Source organism: Ascaphus truei, chromosome 3 (genome assembly GCF_040206685.1).
Source record: "Ascaphus truei isolate aAscTru1 chromosome 3, aAscTru1.hap1, whole genome shotgun sequence".
Classification (NCBI taxonomy): Eukaryota; Metazoa; Chordata; class Amphibia; order Anura; family Ascaphidae; genus Ascaphus; species Ascaphus truei.
This window is the reverse complement of record NC_134485.1, coordinates 355,317,549-355,343,212: the sequence shown is the minus strand read 5'-3', so window position 1 is coordinate 355,343,212 and position 25,664 is coordinate 355,317,549. Positions and strand designations below refer to the sequence as shown.

Here is a 25,664-nt window from a genome sequence, read left to right as displayed (position 1 = left end):
ATACAGACCGGCGCCTTAGAGTCCAAATAGGTGATATAGAAAGTCCAATGGATGGCTTGAAATATCCAATGAGTGGTGATCTAGTCCAGTGGACAGCAGATTCCTCAGCAGCAAAATTGATATGCCATGCAGGGAAGACAAGAGGACAAAATCATAGTGTAACACAGTATGGTTAAGACATATAACATATAAACATACACAGACAAACACAAACAACACTAAACAATAGGCTGACTATTAATGAAGATTTTAATAAACACAGTAAAATCCAGCACACTGGTGACGAGCAGGTTCAGGATCCGGTGTTTTAAAACCGGAATCCTACTTACAGCAAGTCCACAGGATATAAGCAGGTGAATGGTGTAATGGTGGTCCGGCGACAGATGTTTGTGGACGCGTGCCGCGTGTAGAGTCCTGCAGGTAACTCCTCGAGTTGATGCCGAAAATGGCGACACTGCCTTCTACTCCACAGGACGCCTTCCGTTTGCGCCCGGAACTGCGTCACAGCGGGCGGGACGAAGACACCGGATCTCACTGCAAATGCCAACTCCTATGCACCGCAACTCCAGGAACTGCTGTAACGATCTGCACCTCTACCAGTTCAGCTGGTGAATAGCTCTCAAAGGCCCAACGCGTTTCGTGCGCATGCGCACTTCAGGGGATGAAGAAGTGCGCATGCGCACGAAACGCGTTGGGCCTTTGAGAGCTATTCACCAGCTGAACTGGTAGAGGTGCAGATCGTTACAGCAGTTCCTGGAGTTGCGGTGCATAGGAGTTGGCATTTGCAGTGAGATCCGGTGTCTTCGTCCCTCCCGCTGTGACGCAGTTCCGGGCGCAAACGGAAGGCGTCCTGTGGAGTAGAAGGCAGTGTCGCCATTTTCGGCATCAACCCGAGGAGTTACCTGCAGGACTCTACACGCGGCACGCGTCCACAAACATCTGTCGCCGGACCACCATTACACCATTCACCTGCTTATATCCTGTGGACTTGCTGTAAGTAGGATTCCGGTTTTAAAACACCGGATCCTGAACCTGCTCGTCACCAGTGTGCTGGATTTTACTGTGTTTATTAAAATCTTCATTAATAGTCAGCCTATTGTTTAGTGTTGTTTGTGTTTGTCTGTGTATGTTTATATGTTATATGTCTTAACCATACTGTGTTACACTATGATTTTGTCCTCTTGTCTTCCCTGCATGGCATATCAATTTTGCTGCTGAGGAATCTGCTGTCCACTGGACTAGATCACCACTCATTGGATATTTCAAGCCATCCATTGGACTTTCTATATCACCTATTTGGACTCTAAGGCGCCGGTCTGTATTTGTTTTCTTTTTTTTTCACTAACTGTGTTTGGGTTAGATGTTCCTGGCAGCCTTGTTTATTAATTAACATAATATTCACATTGTTGTTTATATATTTATTATCACATTTGTTTTGTTCTGTTTTTAGCGCTAAATACACCACTCTTTTTTTCTTGTACTTAAATGGTCTTAGTGAGAAAAAAAATATTTTTTTTCAGACAAGATCAGGTTTTGGTCCAATCTAGGACCTTTGTCAAGATAAAGAAGAGAGTACACAATAGGTACACAATAGGTACACAATAGTTCAATATGTACACCCACCCCCTGGACACCTCAAAACTGCAAAAAGTGCCAAGCTACTTTCAATGTTGCTACGCAGAAAATTGTAACCTAGCCACAAAATAACCCAGTGACGTAAATATATGTAAATACAACCCACCTAAATGTGAAAATCAGTATATCTAATAAGATAGTAAAAATAAAAGTGTCCCCAGATATCACACAATTCCGTAGCAGCGAAATAAAAAATAAATAAAACTTAATAGGGAGGAAACAGGAAAAATATGTAGTGGTCAGAACGTGATTAAGTACAGAACAGCTCAGAGCGTTGCTCACATCCAGACTTACTGGCACCTAACTTGGTAACCCTTGCAGTCTCTGGGACATCCGTTCTGAAAGCCCACTAACTTACAGTGCATAACACTACACTTCATTACATTACATTACATGTATTAATAAAATAAACCTTTAATACAACCCTAAGCACTGGGTATGGGGAAAAGTATAAAAAGCTGCACTTTATTTTCTATTAGCCTATATTCCCCACACACTGTTTCAGGGACTTGGACTGGACTCTAAGAATCCCCTCACAACCATTATCTATGGTTGGAGCACCCATGAACCACTATATAGGTTCTGGGTTACCTGGCACAAACTGGGGTACCCCTATGTTACCTAGGGATTCCCGCAGCTACAGGAACACTTTTCATCCCTGTGCCTCATTTTACCTTTCTGACTTTGCTGAAGCAGGGAACCCTAGTGGTGAGTCGTGCAAGCATTTTCAAGGGGAGATATTGCTGGGACAATGTGCCTATATGTATCCAGGAATCAGACATGATTCCTGGGTATATTTTTAGGGGAACCGACAACTTTGGACCTAAACTATCTAGGCACATTCTGACAACACTTTCTCTGCAAAAAACCCTTGAAACTCATACCCTAATAATCTCTGCTTGCTGGCATCCCTGGAAAGGCAAAAACACATACATTCTTTATTAATGCACATTACAGTTTATGGATTTAACAGTACTGGGCTCAAGAGCTGCACTTCTTGAACCCTTATTACGGATCAGGGGTAACCAAACGGACTCAAACCTTTGAGAGCCTGGTTACCCCCCTAACGCACAATATATCCCTAAAGTGGAATGATGGGTGAAGTGTCTGTTCATCCTAATATTTCCCAGAATGTGGATGTTTAAAACATGTGCCTTCAATAAGCCCATTCTGGCAGGTCTTGCATAGATGACATTTATAACATCCTAATCTCTGTGGTGCCATTATGGTTTTCAGTAGTAGATTCTCACACTTGTCAAAGGGGTCAGTCTTTACAAGCAGGTCACGTGGACTGCGATTTCTCCCGAGTGCAAAAATAGGTGGCTGCTCTGTGTATCCCTTGAGTTTAGGTTCAGTGGCTAAAATGTGTTAGTTTTTTCTAAATGTGTGTTTGACTTGTTTGGATAGTGCTGAGATGGTTGTCACTACCGGTAGGCATGCAGTGACCTGTGGTTTATCGCGGCTAGACAACAGGGTACGCCTGTTCAAAGACAATGCTCTCTTAGCTTATTTCATGACATCTCTCTTGTCTTAACCCCTAGCTACAAATGTGTCTATCATGAGATTAATTTGTTTAGCATGTTAAATGGGATCACTAACTACTGTATTCTGGTAACCCTTAGTAATGGTGAGCATGGTAATCCCTACTTTATAGGTCCTGAGTGAAACCTGGTAGCATGTAGTAGGCTTTTGTGGTCAGTAGGCTTTGTGTAGATGCTAGTTGTCAGCAAACCTTTGCCAGATTTAACAAACACATCCAAAAAGTTAATTTCACATACGTCATAATTTATTGTAAAATGAATAGGACAGTCATGTGGAATGCTGACCTCAACAAACTCAGGTTGCTCAGTCAGTAAGCCAGTCCAGATAATGAATAGGACATCTATGTATCTGCAGTAACAGAGAATGTGGTTACTATACCTATGAGGAGAGAGGATAAATGTGTCCTCATACAAACTAATAAATACATTGGAGAATGATGGTACCATATTAGAGTTCAAATTTAAAATAATTACAGGTCAAAAACAAATGTTTCATCTCAATAAAAAATGTGATTGTAAGGCCAGTGTGAATAGAGGAATGAGTGAGAATGTCTTCAACAGCCTTTTTAAATCCATAACAATGGGGGTTGACCTATATTATATTAACTGGACACATTCATAGTGACCAGTATAGCATTCCATGGGATAGAATGTACCCCTCTCAGTTAGTTCAAGAAAGAAATTGTGTCCTTAATAAATCCTTTCATACTGTAAGTCCCAGAGGTTTGACCAACATCTTGTTAATTTTAGGAACGATGTACAAAATTGGATGTATACTGTAGGTTTAGTCTGTGTTAGAAATGTAACAGTATGCTCATCGAGCAAGATGTTATTCGTACCCAATGTTATCAGGTCATGTATAGGGTGTTTCAATCTCAAAGTAGGGTCACTATCACGTTTCCCATACACTTATGGTTTAGAGTGTTTTCCCAATACCTCATTATAGTTCAGTACCACCAAGCCACAACCTTTATCAGCGGGTTTGATAATAATATCTTTGTTGTCTATTTAAGTTCCTTGCCTTCCTCAATAGAGATACACTGGCGACACACTTTATTCGAGCTTGGCTAGTCCCACGAATTCGGGTATACCCGGGTGTATTGAGGTTTGTGACTGTTTTCTGCCCGAGTGCATTGAGTTATTTTCCAAGCAGGGATTGAAGCATTTTATTCCTGCTGGCTGCAATACTGCACAGTATATATATATAAACTGCATTACAATTCATGAATTTATGCCATCTGGTAGACACGCGAAGCATTGCAGCCTATTAAATCCTAATCATTATCATTTAACAGATCAGCCGCCCATCAGCCAGGCATGAACCCAGGCTGGGAAGGCAAATGCAACGGGGCTTGTCAGAGGTTAGGAGTGGCGCATTCCAGGTATCTGCCAGGTACATACCGGGTATTTGCTCGAATAAAGTGTGTCGGTGCAGTATTTGAAAATATCTTAGATGGGGGCATGGTGGAAGTTACAAGATTGTTATCAACCAGTCGCATAAATGTATGTATTATTTTATTGGGATTCAAATGTGCTAGGTGCTCTAAACATGATTTTAGGGGAGGTAGTTGGATTATCACCACCATTTTTTTTAAACGTAATGTACGATTGAATCTGTATAGATCCACTTGTACAGCAAAAGGATAAGGCTTAGTGCGGGCTATTAATGTCAGGCCCCTCTGTAATAAATACCAAGTCTCACTTTGTACAGCTGCGGCCGCCTTTACCCTAGTGCGGCCGTAGCGGCGCAACTCTGATAACCGCGGGCAGATGCAGTTTTTTTTCCCCGGAATATATTGCGGTATTTTAGCGCTCGTAATATTAGCATTTTATTAGCGCTGTCTGCAATACTGCAATACTGTCTAAAAACTCAGGGGGGCGTTCACGAGCTGTTGTCTTCAAAGTCTAATACTGTAGCAGTTCAACCTACGTCAGTACACAGTCTGCGTGTGCGCGCTCAGTAATTGTAAATTTGCATATTTATACATGCATGTGCAGTGCTGTATGTCTCATTTGAAAATTGTTGAAACGCATAGGCGTGTACTGTAACAGTATCACATTTCGGCATATACAGCGCTCGCCCCCGCGCGCACACAGGATAATTTACTGCAGTGCAGTATTTCAACTTCTTATCTTATCTACAGTACAGTACACCTCTCCCACACCATTCCTTTTAATGTGTCTTTCTGGTTTCAATCACATTCCTGCTTGATAGCTGATGATTACTCCGCATGCGTCTGTAACTTCACCACTGCTTGCTTGCGAAGTTCAAGAGTGAGTGACCAAAAAAAATATATCTTATTTTTCTCCTCATTTTTTATTTTTATTTTCTCCACAAGCCTGCCTAAACCATCTTGATATTACGATATTCAATCTGTGCTGTAGCTTTTGACTACGACACCTGCCTTTTGAAAATATGTAATTTCTTTGAACTACAGTACAGTTAATCCTTCATGCAGCTGTACCCTGTACCCCCCTCCCCCACGCACACACACAAGGCTCGCTCAAGGATTTGAACCTCTTATCGACAGACACCTCTCCAGAACCATTTCGTTTCTAAAGCTTGTCATTGTGTTTTTAATCATCCGTCCCTAGCCGAGCATCACCTCTCTGCGCCTGCATGTAATCCTCTTTGGGATGGGAGCTACAGGAGATAGCTGATGATTACTGCGCAATCGTCTGTAACTTCACCACTGCTTGCTTGCGAAGTTCAAAAGTGAGTGACCAAAAAAAAAATAATATTTTTTTTCGCCTCATTTTTTATTTTTATTTTCTCCACAAGCCTGCCTAGACCATCTTGATATTACGATATTCAATCTGTGCTGTAGCTTTTGACTGCGACACTGTGCGTTGGACTTGACATGGTTGATTTGTGTGCTTTTTATGTATTTGGGGATATAGGGATCAAATTATTATGATAACCTGCCTTTTGAAAATATGTCATTTCTTTGAACTACAGTACAGCTAATCCTTCATGCAGCTGTACCCTGTACCCCCCTCCCCCACGCATACACACAAGGCTCGCTCAAGGATTTGAACCTCTTATCGACAGATACCTCTCCAGAACCATTCCGTTTCTAAAGCTTGTCATTGTTAATTGTGTTTTTAATCGTCCGTCCCTAGCCTAATTTTCCTATTGTTGGCTTTGAGTCACCTCTCTGTAATCCTCTTTGGGATGGGAGCTAACTGATGATTACTGCGCATGACTCACCCATCCACCCCCCCAACACTTTGAGGCTTTGTTTACGGTAACGCTTGTGATAATCCCTTCTCGAATTTGATATGGGATGGGAGCTACAGGAGATAGCTGATGATTACTGCGCAATCGTCTGTAACTTCACCACTGCTTGCTTGCGAAGTTCAAAAGTGAGTGACCAAAAAAAAAATAATATTTTTTTTCGCCTCATTTTTTATTTTTATTTTCTCCACAAGCCTGCCTAGACCATCTTGATATTACGATATTCAATCTGTGCTGTAGCTTTTGACTGCGACACTGTGCGTTGGACTTGACATGGTTGATTTGTGTGCTTTTTATGTATTTGGGGATATAGGGATCAAATTATTATGATAACCTGCCTTTTGAAAATATGTCATTTCTTTGAACTACAGTACAGCTAATCCTTCATGCAGCTGTACCCTGTACCCCCCTCCCCCACGCATACACACAAGGCTCGCTCAAGGATTTGAACCTCTTATCGACAGATACCTCTCCAGAACCATTCCGTTTCTAAAGCTTGTCATTGTTAATTGTGTTTTTAATCGTCCGTCCCTAGCCTAATTTTCCTATTGTTGGCTTTGAGTCACCTCTCTGTAATCCTCTTTGGGATGGGAGCTAACTGATGATTACTGCGCATGACTCACCCATCCACCCCCCCAACACTTTGAGGCTTTGTTTACGGTAACGCTTGTGATAATCCCTTCTCGAATTTGATATGGGATGGGAGCTACAGGAGATAGCTGATGATTACTGCGCAATCGTCTGTAACTTCACCACTGCTTGCTTGCGAAGTTCAAAAGTGAGTGACCAAAAAAAAAATAATATTTTTTTTCGCCTCATTTTTTATTTTTATTTTCTCCACAAGCCTGCCTAGACCATCTTGATATTACGATATTCAATCTGTGCTGTAGCTTTTGACTGCGACACTGTGCGTTGGACTTGACATGGTTGATTTGTGTGCTTTTTATGTATTTGGGGATATAGGGATCAAATTATTATGATAACCTGCCTTTTGAAAATATGTCATTTCTTTGAACTACAGTACAGCTAATCCTTCATGCAGCTGTACCCTGTACCCCCCTCCCCCACGCATACACACAAGGTTCGCTCAAGGATTTTAACCTCTTATCGACAGATACCTCTCCAGAACCATTCCGTTTCTAAAGCTTGTCATTGTTAATTGTGTTTTTAATCGTCCGTCCCTAGCCAAGCATCACCTCTCTGCGCCTGCGTGCCTAATTTTCCTATTGTTGGCTTTGAGTCACCTCTCTGTAATCCTCTTTGGGATGGGAGCTAACTGATGATTACTGCGCTTGACTCACCCATCCACCCCCCCAACCCTTTGAGGCTTTGTTTACGGTAACGCTTGTGATAATCCCTTCTCGAATTTGATATGTAAATCTGATTTGCACAGCACTGTGAAATTGAGAGTTAAAAAAACTATAATCTGATTCATGTTTTTTTTTTTTTTTTCTTTTTTGGGTCTTTCTCTGCTGCTTCCCTGCCATGTCCGTGCTTTCAGGAAGGGTATTGGCCACTTTTGTTTTTTTTTTTGCCGTGTGGGGTGCTTGATCTAGTCGCTTTCTTTGGAGGGTACCGGGAGCTCTTCACCTAGCCAACCATTCACGGTGACATCACCGGAAGTCTCCGTCTGATTCATGTTTTTGATGCAGTAAGTTACCACTTTTTGTCATTCTTTCTTTTTCTTTGGTGTAGGGGGGGGGGGGATCAATGATTATGATTAGCTTTAATGTAAAGAAATATTTATTTTATTTTATCAGGAACAAAAAATACAAATATACAAATAATCATGAATAATACAAAATGCACTCTTTATTCAGTTCTTCTGTCAGATGAAAATTGAGGGCCGGTGGATAATCATGAATAATGCACATTGATAATAATATTCATTAATAATATATAATATATATTAATATATATATAATATTATAAATTTTTCCGTCTTTATCTTCTTCCTCATTCTGTGTACAGTACAGTAGTTCATTGAGAGAGGGGAGGTTTTGTGTACATCATGACTTAAGTTTAGATACACTTAACTGTACAAACAGTTCACAAACTTTACACGATACCCCCCCTCCTCTCCCCCAGTCTATCCTTTTTTTTTCTGAAAACAAAGAAAACAAAAAATTAATGCAGTTATGTGCATACTGTATTATGGCATTATGTGCTGTATAGTACTGTCAAACTAGTCTATACTGGAACTACTGTATACTGTAACTTCTGTTAAATACTTTGCAACCAGATGGCTGGTACTGCTCTCTCAGGAAAGAAAAAAATTGAGCAGTTAGGTGTATATTATGGCATTGTGTACTGTATAGCTACTCCATATTGGACTACAGTATGCAGTTAGTACTGTCAAACTAGTCTATACTGGATCTACTGTATACTGTGACTACTGTTAAATACTTTGCAACCAGATGGCTGGTGCTGCTCTCTCAGGAAAGAAAAAAATTGAGCAGTTACTGCTGCGGCAGCTTTTATTCTAACAAATCACCGGTTTTTCCCTGGCTTGTTCCTGGAATGCGACGCAGTTCACCCGGAGCATGCCGCGTTCCTTTTGCGTTCCCAGCCACGGGTCATGCCTGGCTGACGCGCGGTTGATGCGTTTATTGATAATGGTTCAGGATTTAATAGGCTGCAATGCTTCGCATGTCCGCCAGATGGCAGAAATTCATGAATTGTAATGCGCATGCGCTTCAGTAATGTGTCGACTTGCAGGTGTTTCGTTAAAAAAATAGGAAAATCAGGCCTTTTCCTGGCTCAGATTGATGATGGGGGGCTCCAGAGCTGATACCCAGGAATATCAGCACCGGAGGCCCCCGGCATGCATCCGAGGCAGGAAAAATGCATGTACAGCCCACTTCATTACCTTAGCGGCTAACCGATAAGGCAATGAAGGGGTTAACCCACCGTGCCCGCTTTATTGTGGGTAGCGGGGGTGGGTGAAGGGGGTATTTGGCCCTTGGTATGAGTTTAGGACTTGCGGGGGGGTTGCGGGTGCACTTAACCCCTTCACGACCGTAGCAGTTAATACCGCTACGGTCATGAAAGGGTTAACCCCTCCCGCTACCCCCCCGCAAGCCCTAAACAACCACCATTGGGGCTAATACCCCCTTCACCAACCCCCGCTACCCACAATAAAAAAAATTCACACACAGCAGCCCCACAATAAATAAATAAATCTAAATAAATATATATATATATATATATAACAACAACCCCTATAACCCCTCACATACACATATATGCACATCAATGATACTATAGGCCGGCGGGGGCCCTAGGGTGTTACCCGCAGGCCTGCAGTACCAATTATGTGCCCCCCCCCAATTAATGAATAAACACATACATACTTTTAAAGAAATACCCCCCCTCCCTAACACATACAGTATAGTAATGGCCACAATTACTATTATCCACAAAGGGATAATAGTGAATGTGCCCATTTTAAATACATAAACAGCAATAAATACATTAAATACATATAACACTCACCCATGTCCGGCTGCCACGATGAAGGCCATCCTCCTCTTCATCCTGTTCATGCCCCCTCCGCTGCTGCAAAACAGACACAAAAATTAAAACATCCAAAGTAATGTCCCCTAACCCCTTAATCACCATAGCGGTTATTAACCGCTACAGTCATTAAGGGGTAAACCCACCCTCACCCACCACTCGGATGCCTACATACCCTCCCACACTAACCCCCCACCCCGTATCCCCGCACCTATGGGTCGGCGGTGCCCCCACAGATGTGAGGCCACCACTTCATCCCCGCAGACTACGGGTCCGCGGTGCCCCCACAGATGTGAGGCCACCGCTTCATCCCCGCATGTGTCACCCGTGGAACCACCAGCCTGATACCCGTGAGATACCCGAGAAGACCCGCAGGTGGTCTCCAGAGGTCCCACGCAGAACCACGGAACAAACCCTGAATAAAAAAAAAATAAACCTGGCCTATACATTCAATACATACCCCCCCCCCAACACCTACAGTACAATAATGTGCAAAATAACTATTATCCAGATATGGATAATAGATTAATTTCACATTATTAAAAACATTAACTAGCATATTCAAATAAATAAAGTACTACTGACCTCATCAATAAGAAGTCTCCGTCGCCAGCAACATCCTTGTCTGGGAACTCCATCCCTACTCTGATTGGCTCTAGTACCATGTGACAAGCTTTCAATGACGTCACATCCGTTCTCCCCCAAGCCTCTGTCACATGGTATACTAGAGCCAATCAGAGTAGGGGTGGAGTTCCCACGCTCTGATTGGCTACCATACCATGTGAGGACGGCCATGTTTCTTTTCATGACGTCATCTTAAAGGCAATTGAAGCAAAGCCATTCTGATTGGCTGTGCTTTCATTGCCTTTAAGTGACGTCATCATTTTTTTTTTATCGGCCAAAACACATGGTTTTCACGGCCCAATCAGGGCCGTGGGAACCATATGACGAAAATGTGACGTCATAGGCCTTTAAAAGCCTATGTCGTCTCATTTTGAAGCCAGCCGCCGAGGAGGAAGGACCTCCTACAGAAGAAAGAAGACCGGGGCGTGGCCGAAGACGGGAAGAAGACCCCAGAAGAAGGTAGAAGAAAGAAGAATACAGATGAAGATGGATTACAAGTAGAAGACCCGTGGATTGATTTGGATTTTTAGTTTAATGTTTATTTTTTTATGGTGTTTTATTTTATGGGTTCCTGTGCCTGGTGGTTTTGTACGTAAGTAAGCTGTTCAACGGGAGTCGGTGGGGCCAAGTAATGGTAAGTGAACTAAAGAATGTATTTAATTGTGCTTGGAAATTTTTTTAAAGTTTTTTTTAACATGTGTATTTATTTATTTGTGGTATATCAGTTCTTGCCACTGTATGTATGTATGTATATATGTCTAGAGAGATATATACATACAGGGTAAGAAATGTTGTTATTTTAAAAGCTTGATTTGATGTGTTTTAAATTAATTTGGCTATGCTGCTATGCTTCAATGTGTGTATAATGTGTTTTACAATTAGATAGATGTAATCCTTGGTATTGTATTGTGTGTTTGTGGTCAGGGTTAGCCTTGGTTTTAAATTTTGTATTCTGGTTGGTACTTATATTTTTTCACATGCTAAATTGTTCTGTTCCAGGCTTGAATTAGTTAATTGTTTAATTGTTCGGGATGGACTGTCAATTGTTTAGGGATGTAAATAATGAATGCTAATTGATTTTTGTTTACTTGATTGGTTAAAATAGTTTACTTCTTGGGAGGTATTTGTATTTTGCTTGCAATGATATTGTTAACATTCATTTGCAGAATGTATATGGTGCATAGATTTTATGCATCATATATACAATGTAAATGCAATGTATTGATTGGAATGTGAGGTTTTTCATTGGCATTTGATGATTTAGATTGTAAAATCAGTTAGGATTATTAAAGGAAATTCATTTTAATGTAGTGTGTCTGTATGGAGAAGTGTTATTTGTAGCACAGTATGGTTTTGATAACCCTTCTACATTTATTTGTATATTGGTTCATCATGTGTGTGAATATACTGTATATATATATATATATATATATATATATATATAGATATATATATATATATATATATATATATATATATAGTTGCATGATGAAGCCACTGTACAAATTCATGGGTGAAGGGTGGGTATCGGGCCAATGTGGCTTAACCCCTTAATTACCTTTGCGGTTATTATCCAATAAGGTGTTTAAGGGGTTAATTGATATCTGAATGTACTTGCAATGTATTGGCTTTGTATTGGCTATGTATTTTGTGGGCAAGACAAGGATGTTGCTGGCGACGGAGACTTCTTATTGATGAGGTCAGTAGTACTTTATTTATTTGAATATGCTAGTTAATGTTTTTAATAATGGGCAATTAATCTATTATCCATATCTGGATAATAGTTATTTTGCACATTATTGTACTGTAGGTGTTGGGGGGGGGGGGGGGGCGGGGGTGTATGTATTGAATGTACAGGCCAGGTTTATTTTTTTTACATTCAGGGTTTGTTCCGTGGTTCTGCGTGGGACCTCTGGAGACCACCTGCGGGTCTCCTCGGGTATCTCACGGGTATCAGACTGGTGGTTCCACGTGTGACACATGCGGGGATGAAGCGGTGGCCTCACATCTGTGGTGGCACCGCGGACCCGTAGTCTGCGGGGATGAAGCGGTGGCCTCACATCTGTGGGGGTGCAAGGATGAAGCGGTGGTCCCACTTCTCTGGGGGCACCGCGGACCCGTAGTGAGCACTCATGAGTTCCCCAGACCCCCGTGGGAACCACCCGAGGCCCCGCAGACACCTGTGGGTCTGACCCGGGGCTCCCAGACATCCTTGGGCCTACCGTGGGGACCCAATTGTGGCCCACGGTGACCTAAGGAGACCACCTGGGGGCAATGGCGCTTGGCGGGACCCACCAGCAGGCCTCCAGAACCTGTTTGAAAAGGGCTGCTGGTACCCTGTAGGTCTGTCAGGTGACCCGCCAGCCCACCGGGGACTCGCGTGGGGCTGCGTTATGAACCCTGTTTGTAAAAGGATAAATCTTGTATTTATGGTGGGGCACAGGGGGTGGGTAATGTATTTAATAAATATAATGATGTTTATTGTGTGTCACTGTATTGTTTTTATTGTGGGTACTGGGGGGGGGGGGTTCCCCAACGGTATGTGGGTAGGCCTCCCTTGTGGGTAGTGGGTGAGGGTGGTTAGGCCTCAAGGGGTGGGCCATTGGCAGTGAGGCGCTGCATTATATGCACATCGGGATCCCCCTCCCCACATTTACATAAACTGCACTCACAGGAACACAGGCAGGGAGATTTAACAGACAAATTAGGGGGAAGGGGCCTTACACAGATTACAATCAAGGAGGTGGGGTTATAACCAAAAGGGAAGAGTTATGTTAAAAACCCGTGTATTCTTCTTGTCCATTAGCAAGTACATAGAGGCGGCATACCAGGGAAGGGGGTGCACCTTTAACTCCTTCACCGCAAGAAGTGCATGTAATCTATGACTTTGCATAAAGAATAGAGCCGACCAAATGTGTACACACACACACACACACAGCTAAGAGGGGGCTCATCGGCTGTAACCCCCCGATGTATACCTCAACGCCCGGTCACCTTCAACACCCCTCCCCCCCCAAACTGTAACTTCCCCGGTGTTGGGGGATTAGTGTGGGAGGGTATGGAGGCATCCCGAGTGGTGGGTGAGGGTGGGTTTACCCCTTAATGACTGTAGCGGTTAATAACCGCTATGGTGATTAAGGGGTTAGGGGACATTACTTTGGATGTTTTAATTTTTGTGTCTGTTTTGCAGCAGCGGAGGGGGCATGAACAGGATGGGGGGGGCAAAGGTATGTGGGTAGGCCTCCCTTGTGGGTAGTGGGTGAGGGTGGTTAGGCCTCACGGGGTGGGCCATTGGCAGTGAGGCGCTGCATTATATGCACATCGGGATCACCCTCCCCCTCCCCACATTTCATAAACTGCACTCACAGGAACACAGGCAGGGAGATTTAACAGACAAATTAGGGGGAGGGGGCCTTACACAGATTACAGTCAAGGAGGTGGGGTTATAACCAAAAGGGAACAGTTATGTTAAAAATATGTATTTAATGTATTTATTGTTGTTTATGTATTTTAAATACACAGGGGGTGTATGTTGTTTATTGCAATATTTATTGGGGGCAAATGTCCCCAATAAACATGATATTCTGCCTTAACCCTTCATTGCCTTAGCGGCTATCAGCTATGATAATGAAGCAGCATTTCTGTATTTTAATAATATTGTGCAGGAGCAGGGGTCCCCTGAGCTGAACCGCATTGATTTGTGGCTCAGGGAACCCCCTGCTCACTGTACAATATTATTAAAAATACATTCATGCTGCTTCGTTACCATAGCAGATAGCCGCAAAGATAAGGAACGAGTGTTTATTGATATGGGTGTTTTATTCATACTGTAGATATGCAGAGGGTCTCCGGAGCGGAACCGCTTTGGTTTTAGGTCCGAGGACCCCCTGCTTCCTGAGATACAGGCCCCTTTAGGGGGTACCGGTATCCCTCTGCTTTGTTTACATTCCGCTGTCACGTGATCGGGACCTTTAAATGCAGAGGGATACCGGCACCCCATAAAGGGGCCTGTATCTGGGAAGCATGGTGTCCCCGGACCTGAAACCAATGCGGTTCAGCTCCGGAGACCCCCTGCACATCTACACTATGAATAAAAATGTATTTTAAATAATTTTTAATGTGACGATGTTTGCCCAGAGAGAGCAGCGAATCTCTCTCTGCTGCAAACACATCTCGCCAGGGGACGGCTTCTCGACTTCAAAGACAACAGCTCGCAAACGCCCCCATGAGTTTTTACACGGCATTGCAGTATTGCAGACAGCGGGAATAAAATGCTTAAATCACAGCTGCGAAAATAACGCAATTCACCCCGGGCGAAAATGACACAAAACCGCACATAACCGGGATAATCTGAAATTCGCGGAGCTAGCCGAGTTAGAATAAAGGTTGTCGCCACTGTATATGTGCATATTATGGCATTGTGTACTGTATAGCTACTCCATATTGGACTACAGTATGCAGTTAGTACTTTCAAACTAGTCTACTCTATACTGGAACTACTGTATACTGTGACTACTGTTAAATACTTTGTAACCAGATGGCTAGTGCTGCTCACTTAGGGGAAAAAAAATCTGTGCCATACTTACCTATATCATACTGTACTTACAATACTACAGTACAGTACTATACCATACTACCTTCCTGATGCTTGCCCATTACGCGCGATCACAATGGGCAACACAGTCGCAATATGGTCAATATATTTATTGCATCGTTCCACGGTGAGTACATCGTTCCAAAAACTCATTATGCCTTGCGCCAACTCATCCTTTTTGGAGGGTTTCACGACTTTTCGGATATGGTCCTTCAGCTGATGCCAGATCATTTCGATAGGATTGAAGTCTGGCGATCTGTCATAGGAGGAGGAAAAAAAGGACAATTAGTTAAAGAGATACAGTACACAGTAAAAACTGTGGGAAAAAATGAGACACGGTTACCGCACTTACTCCGCTGGCGTCTTCACCCAGTTGATACCGCTCTCAACATTATGCGCTGTTGAGGCGGTGTGCCTTGGATCGTTGTCCTGGTAGAAACGGTGACCATCTGGGAACTCACGTGTCATGTATTCCACAATCTCAGGCACAATTTGCTCTTGGAAAAAAGCTTTATTCATGATTCCTATAACAAGAAAAGAAAAGTGCTCAAAAAACTGCACACTAGTACAGTACAGTGCACAAGGCAAAAGCGTGTGACATACATTTTACTGTACCTTCAAAGATGATGATGCACCCTGGTCCCCGCCTAGAGAAGGCACCCCACACATGCATCTTCACTGGGTGTTTCGGATGCGGCTTCATAGATATGCGACCTTTTTTGTGGAATGCAAAGGTGGCAAATCTCTCCAGCGAAACAGTAGACTCGTCAGTGAAGATGCAATCCTGGAAAGTTTCTCCACTGTCGATCCATTCCTGGGCCTGACCACTCTCTTGATCTTGGTAATGTCCCTTATCATAGGGTACTCTCTGTAATGACAAGGAATAATTTTATAGGTACAGTTTCTTAAACAGCACTTTAACCTCCTGTACTGTCCAGTACTAACCTCACACGTCCATATCTCCATCCAATTCTGCGTCTCATCTTCTTTATGCTGGTCTCGGATACAGTGAGATTGGGATTTTGCTGCAGAGTGTATTTGACCCTTAAGGCACTCTTCTCATCATTCTCTTCGCTTATTTTGTCGACCAGAAGAGTTGTCTCCCTACAGTGTACAGAAAACAACAATCCGGTAAGTTACAGGGCAGTAGGCCACAAGTACAGCACATCATTTACATTAAAAATAGTATAAAATTAGATAGATCTACACAATATATAGTTCTATTAATATGCAGCAATATAAAAAATAAATATACTGTATTATATACTGTAGTTATATAAATATACCGAAATAACTATAAAATGAGATAGATCTACACAATATATAGTTCTATCAATATGCAGCAATATAAACAATAATAGATATACTGTATTATATACTGTAGTTATATAAATATACCGAAATAACTATAAAATTAGATAGATCTACACAATATATATTCTATTAATATGCAGCAATATAAACAATAATAGATATACTGTATTATATACTGTACTGTAGTTATATAAATATACCGAAATAAATATAAAATTAGATAGATCTACACAATATATAGTTCTATTAATATGCAGCAATATAAATAATAATAGATATACTGTATTATATACTGTACTGTAGTTATATAAATATACCGAAATAACTATAAAATTAGATAGATCTACACAATATATAGTTCTATTAATATGCAGCAATATAAACAACAATAGACATACTGCATTATATACTGTAGTTATACTGTATAAATATACCAAAATAACTATAAAATGAGATAGATCTACACAATATATAGTTCTATTAATATGCAGCAATATAAACAATAATAGTTATACTGTATTATATAGTTATATAAATATACTTACGCGTTAGTTACCGTTGGTGTCCTCGTGCGTTGTTTGGTTTTTCCGTGTGCATGATAGCACACGGTGGTTGATGGCATAACGAGGCCAGAAGCAGCTAACCAGCGTTGGATATCTGCAATTCGGTGTCCACTCGTGTACCTCTCCTTAATTCTCATGCTGAGATCCTTTGAAATCTTTTTAACAGGCATTGCTGCGAGTAGAAAGAAATACAAACACAAGAATGTATATTCGATGTTTAGTCGATGTGTATTCAATGTGCAGTTAATCCACAAAATGGATGGTGTATTTATACGTTAATGACTCACATTACAGTACGCCCACTTTTAACACCTCTACCTCGTCGCCATGCATAAAAGGTTACACACTTTACATAGCCTCCCACTCGATGATCTGTATCTGAACTTGCCCTTGTCCAGATACTGCATTGTGCCATCTGCTTCCATGGATCAACCCCGATTCTACGGACGCAAGAAACTACTCAATTCTGCTGTGTCTATCGTGCCGAAAAAGCCAAAGGCAGAAGCCGTTTCCAACCAAGGCCAAAGCGACAGGCTAAGGCTAATAAAGAAAACCTTCTGCTGACCCCAAAGGCTAAGGGTTTTAATACATGTAAGCCTTATTATGTCAAGAAGAAATTCGGTGATGTACACTCAAGACAAAACAAATGGCAGCCAACCCATAGAACCCGCAGGCCACTTCCTCGATGACACTTCGACGACTCTGCCGCCGCTCTCCCGGAAATCTACAGCCCATCTTCTCCACTACTCGTCCACGACGCTGCCGCCGTCCTCCGGGAAACCCACAGCCCATCTTCTCCACTACTCTTCGACGACGCTGCCGCTGGTGTCCCTGAAATCCACGGGTCACTTTCTCCATTACGCTTAGACGACTCTGCCGCTTCTCGCCCGGAAATCCACAGGTCGCTTTCTCTATCCCTCTTCGACGACGCTGCCGCTTCTCTCCCTGAAATCCACAGTTCACCTCCTCCATCCTTCTTCGACGACGCTGCCGCTTCTCTCCAGGGAACCCCCATCTCATCCTCCGTAGCACCCATCCACCCAGATGTCCACAGCACGCCATGCACAAGAACCAGCTCGTTAGACCGCATGCTGAATGGGTTAAGTGTGGATATCTCCAGGAACTCTACTATGCTGGTAAAGATAGATCTGCTGTTAGAGACTATACTAAATTTGGATCAACGGATGCAGAAGATGGATCGACGGATGGAGAAGATAGAGACTGACATAGTGGGAATACATAATTTGCTCGGTGTTCATGCTCCTGTATCCCTGACGCCTGAGCAGGAAGGTGGCATGGATGTGATGAATGGGACCTTCGACCGCCTTCCAACATCAAGCGCACCCCCTCCACCAGAAGAATTTGTGTAATTGTATGCCGTTGAGGAGGAGGATAACATGACCACCCCATCAAGACCACGCCAGGAGACAACACGGCGACCAAGACAGGAGGAAAGCTTCCTCCCAGACAACCTACCCTCGCACGCCGCCACAAGCACACCCACTCCCAGAAGAACAGCCGCTCCCAGAACCCAACCTACATACGCTTGCATCGATACGGTGCCCGACATCATCCTGCGTGAGCTGCCACCGGCACTCCGGGAGGAGAGTGCTGGTTTACCCCAGAATTATGGCATGTTCATTTTTAAGCACCACGTGTCCTACTTGGTGTACTGCAGGTGGGCCAACAATGTAAACTACGAAGGAAATCGCGAAAAAAGGGCGCTTCCTGAAAAGTTAAGAAGGACTATTGTGGAGGAATTGCGGCGCTATCCTTTAATGAAAATCGTTCAAGACTCCTGTTGCAGAGTACATGCAACTACACACGTGGGTTTCTTGACAAGGCTGTTTTATTTTGCCTTGAAAAATATACAGCACACAAAACAAAAATAGCTCTTTTTCAGCAACAAACGAAAATGGCTTTTCCTTCAGCAAACCGAACAAAACAGTTTCTCTTTAGCAGACAGTTTATATATATGCAGCTACCCTTTTTCTATGCAGGGGACAGACAGTTCACAGTTTCACTACTTTGCTACTCAGACCTTGTTTTCAGGAATCACTTTAGCAGCTTACTCCTCTCTCATCAACAGCAAAAACTCCATGTGTCTACAACCTGGGTTTTAACACACCTTGATTAGGCAGCTGGGATCCAACTAATTGTCCTGAGGTTCCCAGCTGAAGTTTAACCTAGTCAGTGCTGCACTGCAGACTAGACATAGGTTTTCCAGGCATATAACTGGTGGCTTTTATTTACCCTGTCACATTCCTCCCCTGTTAGTGTGTGGCTGGGGCTACGCACGGCTGAAGCCCGACCATCCACCCCTTCTCTAGAAAAGAAGTCATCATTTGCGTTCTCTTTTCCCGGCCTATGCTGAATCTCAAATCAGAAGGGTTGGAGGGCCATATACCACCTAGTCAATCTAGCATTGGTATCCTTCATGCTATTTAACCATTTCAGTGGAGCATGATCCGTCACCAAAGTAAAATGGACTCCTGCCAGGTAATGCCTCAAAGCCTCGATTGCCCACTTTACTGCGAGGCACTCTTTCTCAATCACTGAGTAATTTTTTTCCCTTGGGAACAATTTCCTACTCAGGAAAAGGATAGGATATTCAACTCCCTCAAACTGTTGTGACAACACTGCCCCTAGCCCTATCTCTGATGCATCTTTTTGCACTATAAAAGGGCTGTTAAAGTCTGGGCTTCTAAGGATGGGACCCTCTGATAGACACCTTTTTATGTCCTCAAAGGCTCTCTGACAATCCCTTGACCACACCACTTGTGTAGGGGCACACTTTTTTGTGAGGTCCGTTAAAGGGGCTGCCACTTCCGAATAGTTGGGGATGAACCGCCGGTAGTACCCTGCTAAACCCAGTAGAGAGCGTACCTGCGTTTTTGTTTGGGGGGTCGGAACTTCTTTCAAGGCAGCTACCTTGTCGGCTAGTGGCCTTACTTTTCCACCTCCCACTGCATACCCTAAATATTTGGTTTCCGCTTTACCAAAGGCACATTTCTTAGGGTTGGCTGTGAGCCCTGCCTCTCTTAGAGATTTGAGGACCGCTTTCAGCCTATTTAAATGAGCCCGCCAGTGTTTACTATAAATGACAATGTCATCTAGGTAGGCTACGGCATAAGTCCTATGGGGCCTCAGTACCTTATCTATTCTGAAGCCAGGGTCACGTTTGATGTGTGAATAGCCCCAGATAGCATTAACTCAGCTACCTTTTTAAATCACTCCAAGCCCTATAATATTTCCTCCACTTTATTGGGAAAAGCAGCAGAATACAGGTTCTTGTGAATGGTGTGTAGTGGTGATTTATAGTTGGAAACAGGTAAAAAGAAATGGCCTCACCGAGGGAGATTACATAGAAGGGTGCTGTACTCACTGTCTCCAGGGTGGAAAAGGAAGTGAGGGGCAGTGTGGGTAAAAGGAATAGCTTTGGGACAGACTATCTAGACCAAACAGGAGGGGGGGCAGACTAGCCCATTCTGGTGAGGATCTCAGAGGCTGCAGTAGCAGCTCATTGATTTCGTGCAAGAAATGCAACATTGTTACATGTCACACAGGCACAGTATGTGTATGCAAACTCTGTACAGCTGAAAATAAAACTGACAGGCAGAACTGCAAGGAAAAAAATGGGGGGTGAAACAGAAGTGCAGTTCGTGTTCCATGACACTCCCCGTCTGGTATCTGGAGATACCACTATATTCTAGTTGTATGTGGAACATATATGCAATATAACAACATAACAATGCAATGATGATGTCCACATAACGATGGGATACCGGCCGGTACCCCAAGCTAGAAATCTTTCGCCATCTTGGTAAGGGAAGTAAGCGGGTGCACAGCTCTAGGTTAGCTTGATGCACCACAATGTCTTTGTGTAAAAGTCTCTGGCACTGTTTCCTTTTAGCCTTGTGAGAGAACAGTCCTTTTGTCTCTGTAGTTTTACCCACAGAGTGCATCCCCTTGTAGGCATGCCAGTCGTGGTAGCCTGTGGTTCTATCACCTGGTGTTTGGCAGAAGGAGATAGCTCTTGGCTCCCTGCGGAAGCGGAACAACACTCCTGGAAGACTGGTTGTCGAATCTAGTCCATTAAAGAGGGCGTCGTTCAGGGAGACTCCCTGATGCTGAGTGTTGGGGCTGAACACTACCCGGATTTGATCGGGTTCCTGAGGGTGGTAGGCCCCAGATGATTGGAGGTACCGGCACTCTTCACCTTTCTTCATTAGAGCTGCTGGCTTTGCGTGGCCGGTAAGGAATTTCTTCTGGATGAAGGCCACAAGGTTGTTTTTGGTCTCTGGTTCCCTTTGTAGGTTGCAGAGGTGCGAAGTGAACCTAGAGATGGCATGTTCTCCATTGTTTGGGAAGCGCCTTCTTGGTGAACGGAATGGTAGCGGGTTCACCCAACTGCCTGTTCCGAGCTCCTTGGTTGTTAACCTCGGGAATCCTCTATCTTCTCTCGATGGTGTTTGCTTGTCGTTGTCCCTTGTTGTCTGGAACGCTGTGCACAGTAGGTCATCGGTGCTTTTCTCTTGCACGAGAACATCTCCACGTAATTTGGTGAAACGCCTTTGTGTCTCTTTTTTGACTGCCCTCAGGAGGTTGTTCTCTCCCTGGACATGACGAAGAACAGTCTCTTTTGTCCTTGTAAATCCTTTTGGGAAATGTCTCTGCAACTGTCTCCTCTTACGTGTGTGAACGAACAGTCCTTTTGACGCTGTGGCTTCACCTGTAGGGCGCAGTCTTTTGCGGTTATGCCAGCCGTGAGAGCTGGCTGCTTTATCGCTGGATACTCTGTGGAGAGGAACGACTGTACGTCCTAGCCGTGCCATTGCTCGCGAGATGATCGTCCGATTGTTTATTGTCTTTTGGATGACCCCTTTGTCGGTCACCTTTGGGAGGTTACTTTCTTCCTTCAGTGGAGTTGACTCGTCATCCTTGGTTATCTGAACCGCTAAGCATCCTAGGCCATTGTCACGTCCCCACGATGCAAGGATGTTTTTGTTGGCCTCAGGGCTGTGACCTTGTCTTTTCTCTTCACTTGGTCCTTCGGTCACTTGGAGATGGCCAAGACATGGTTCAGAGAGAGATGTGTTCACATTCTGTTACTACCGTTCTGCGGGCGTCGACGTAGTCTTGCCCGTGCTCTTTGTTGGTGCAGGCGTTGCATCCTAGGTCAAGTCTTTGGGAGTATGGTGCGTTGTGGGGTCCGTTATGCTGTTTACGGACTTTATGTACCCTCATGATGTCCCTGCCGAGCAGCAGCAAGATCTTGGCGCCTTGTTCTATCGGCAGGATGTAGTTGGCTATTCCCTTGAGGTTCGGGTAATGGCGTGCCATGTCTGGTGTGGGAATCTCGTCCCTGTTTGTGGCCATGTGGCTGCACTCGATGAGTGTGGGAAGGGGCATGTTCACTTTGCCGTCTATTGAGCATATGGTGTAGCCATTCACTCTTCTCCCTATGGTCTCCATTCGCCCTGCGCACGTTCTGAGAGTGTAAGGAGAAGCACCGTCTTGTATATTAAACATGTCGAAGAACTCTGACCTGACCAGCGATCGGTTGCTCTGGTCGTCGAGGATTGCGTACATCCGAATAGCCTTCTCAGGTTGTCCCTGGGGGTGTACTGCGACAAGGCATATTTTGGAGCAGGATATTTTGTCACCTTCTTTTCCGCAAACCTCGGTGCGCTGAGATGTGACGGATGTTGACTCTCCTTCTCCTTCCTCCCCGCCATGCTCCGCTACGGAGGATGGGTTCTTGAGTTGGTGGAGTGTCAGTGCCTCTGGGTGTTACGATGTCACGTGCTTGTCACTTTCGCACACTGTGCATTTGATCTCTTCTTTACAATCTCTGGCTAGGTGAGTCGTGGAACCGCAGCACCTGAAGCAAACTCTGAATTCTCCAAGTAACCTCTTGCGTTCCTCTAGGGACTTCATCCTGAACCCAAAGCACTTGTTGAGTGGGTGTGGCTTCTTGTGTATGGGACATTCCCTGTTTGGGTCCCTCGGTTTCTCGTCTCCGGCGACCGACTGATCGGGAGTAGTTTGGGTCGTGGGAGGCACGTCCGTCCTGCGGACCGAGATGGGTGTTTGGGTGTTACCATATCTCGTCACTGGTCTCTCGTTCCTCAGGCTGCTTGCACTGTATGTGGTTTGCGCACCTAAGAAGAAGCTGGGGTTGTTCCTCGTCCTTGCTGCTTCGCGAATGAAGCTCAAGAAAACTGAGAATGGGGGGTAGACGACTTGCTTCTCCCTTTTGTATTTGGAACCTTGTGAACTCCACTTTTCTTGGAGGTTGAACGGTAGCTTCTCCAGGATGGGTCTCACTCCACGAGCTGAGTCTAGGACGTTGAGACCTATTAAGGAATGGTCTTTCCTTGCGAACTCCAGTTCTTGCAGCAGGTCCCCGAGCTCTCGTAACTTCGAGTAGTCTTTGGTTGTGATCTTGGGGAAGCTGTCGACTCTTTTGAAGAGCGAATCCTCGACTGCTTCGGGGCTGCCGTAGGACTCTTCTAGCCTTTCCCACACTAGGTCAAGACCTACTTGGGGTTGGTGCGCGTTGGCCACCCGCAGTCTATTCGCGTGCTCTCTGGATTCGTTCCCCAGGAACTTGAATAGCAAGTTGAGCTTTTCCCTTGCTGAGAAGTCCAAGCTGTTGATTGCGTCTTTGAACGTGAACTTCCACGTCCGGTAGTTCTCAAGGCGGTCGTCGAAACTGGTGAGTCCTGCTTGCACCAGGTCACGCCGGATCATGTACTTGACTATGTCTATCAGGCGTGTTTGTCCCGTTCTGAGGTAGTTGCTGGGAGGGTCTGTGCGGTCGCCTCTTCCTTGGCGTGGACGCGTGATGGCTGCTGGCCAGTGTGAGGGGCTGTTTTCTCCCACGTGGGTGTACCTGGATTGCGAGCCTGTTGTGGTGCATCCGTGTGCGCGCTGGCGTGTGGATCACTATTGCAGCTGTGGCTATCCCAGGCAGCATGTACCATTGAAGGAGCGGCATCTTCTCCTCGTGGGCCTAGCAAGTCTTCGTTGTCTGTGGAGTCACTCCATCCGTGTTGAGATGGTGCGCTGGTGTTTACACTGAAGAGGCTCCTTACGTAGTCTTCAGTGCGCTGGGCTGGATCCTCTGAGGCTATCCGTCTGTACGGTTGCTCCCCGCCGTCCTGTCTCGCAGCTGCTTCTAGGGCTTGGGCTATGGCGGCAGCGGCTTCCTCTTCTTTGCTTAGAGCCTCTAGATCCGCGTCCAATTCGGCCTTTCTACGCGCATTGGCAGCGGCGACGGTAGCAGCGGCGGCGGCATTGGCAGCGGCGGCGGTAGCAGCAGCATTGGCAGTGGCGACCTGCTCCTCCTCTTCTATGCGCGCTTTTTCTGCCCTTACGGCTGCCTCTCTCCGACCATATTCGGCCCTGGCGCGTGCGGCCTCTGCGGTGGCTCGCGCCTTGGTAGCGTTTGCGCTTGCACTTGACTCGTGAGATTGCGCTGATCTTTCTGACCTTGATGAGTGTTTGGATGTGCTTGAGCGCTGCGACGCTGTCTCCAGGAGGAGCCCTTTTCTCTCACTTTGGGCGTCCGTGATGGCAGTCTGCACGATGCCATCACATTCTAGGTCAATCGCCTTTTGCAGGTCGCGTTCTCGCAGGCTATCTTCCGTGTTAGTTCTCGTTAGATAGGTGAAATATGCCTGTCACAGTGCTTGATAGCGCGAGTGATCCATCTTCAATAGAGTTATTGCCTGCTCGAGCTGTTGTATATAGTTACCAGCGCCGGCGACATTGCATATTCCAAGTGTGGTTGTTTCCCAGGCCAACTCTAATTTAGCGCGGTGCGCTTCAATGTCAGTCTCATATTTTTCTTGGTGTACTGCGGGTGGGCCAACAATGTAAACTACGAAGGAAATCGCGAAAAAAGGGCGCTTCCTGAAAAGTTAAGAAGGACTATTGTGGAGGAATTGCGGCGCTATTTTTCAATTTCAGATCCTTTAATGAAAATCGTTCAAGACTCCTGTTGCAGAGTACATGCAACTACACACGTGGGTTTCTTGACAAGGCTGTTTTATTTTGCCTTGAAAAATATACAGCACACAAAACAAAAACAGCTCTTTTTCAGCAACAAACGAAAATGGCTTTTCCTTCAGCAAACCGAACATAACAGTTTCTCTTTAGCAGACAGTTTATATACTGCTGTGACACACTTTATTCGAGCAAATAACCAGTTTGTACCTGGCAGATACCTGGAATGCGCCGCTCCTCACCTCTGACAAGCTGCGTTGCGTTTGCCTTCCCAGCCACGGTTCATGCCTGGCTGACGGGCGGCTGATCTGTTAAATGATAATGATCAGGATTTAATAGGCTGCAATGCTTCGCGTGTCCACCAGATGGCATAAATTCATGAATTGTAATGCAGTATATATATACAGTACTGTATATACACAGTATATATATATATATACTGTATAACAACAACCCCTATAACTCCTAACATACAGTACTGTACACATACAGTACTGTATATGCACATACATAAATGATACTATGGGCCGGCGGGGGCGAGATGTGTTTGCAGCAGAGAGGGATCCGCTGCTCTCTCTCTGCGCAAACATCGGCACATTAAAAATTATTTTAAATACATTTTTATT

The 25,664-nt window shown here is 44.5% G+C and overlaps 1 protein-coding gene across 19 annotated transcripts in view; it reads left to right on the top strand.

Annotated features, from left to right (window-relative positions):
• Positions 1-25,664, top strand: part of LOC142490133 (guanylate cyclase soluble subunit beta-2-like) — a 431,574-nt gene that overhangs the window by 271,523 nt on the left and 134,387 nt on the right. For 2 of the 19 annotated variants that reach the window (XM_075591978.1, XM_075591981.1), the window contains exon 2: positions 7,916-8,065. The exons of the other annotated variants lie outside the window; for them this stretch is intronic. The gene's annotated coding sequence lies outside the window, so the exon portion shown is untranslated. The remainder of the gene's footprint in view (positions 1-7,915; positions 8,066-25,664) is intronic. 19 annotated transcript variants of the gene reach the window in all.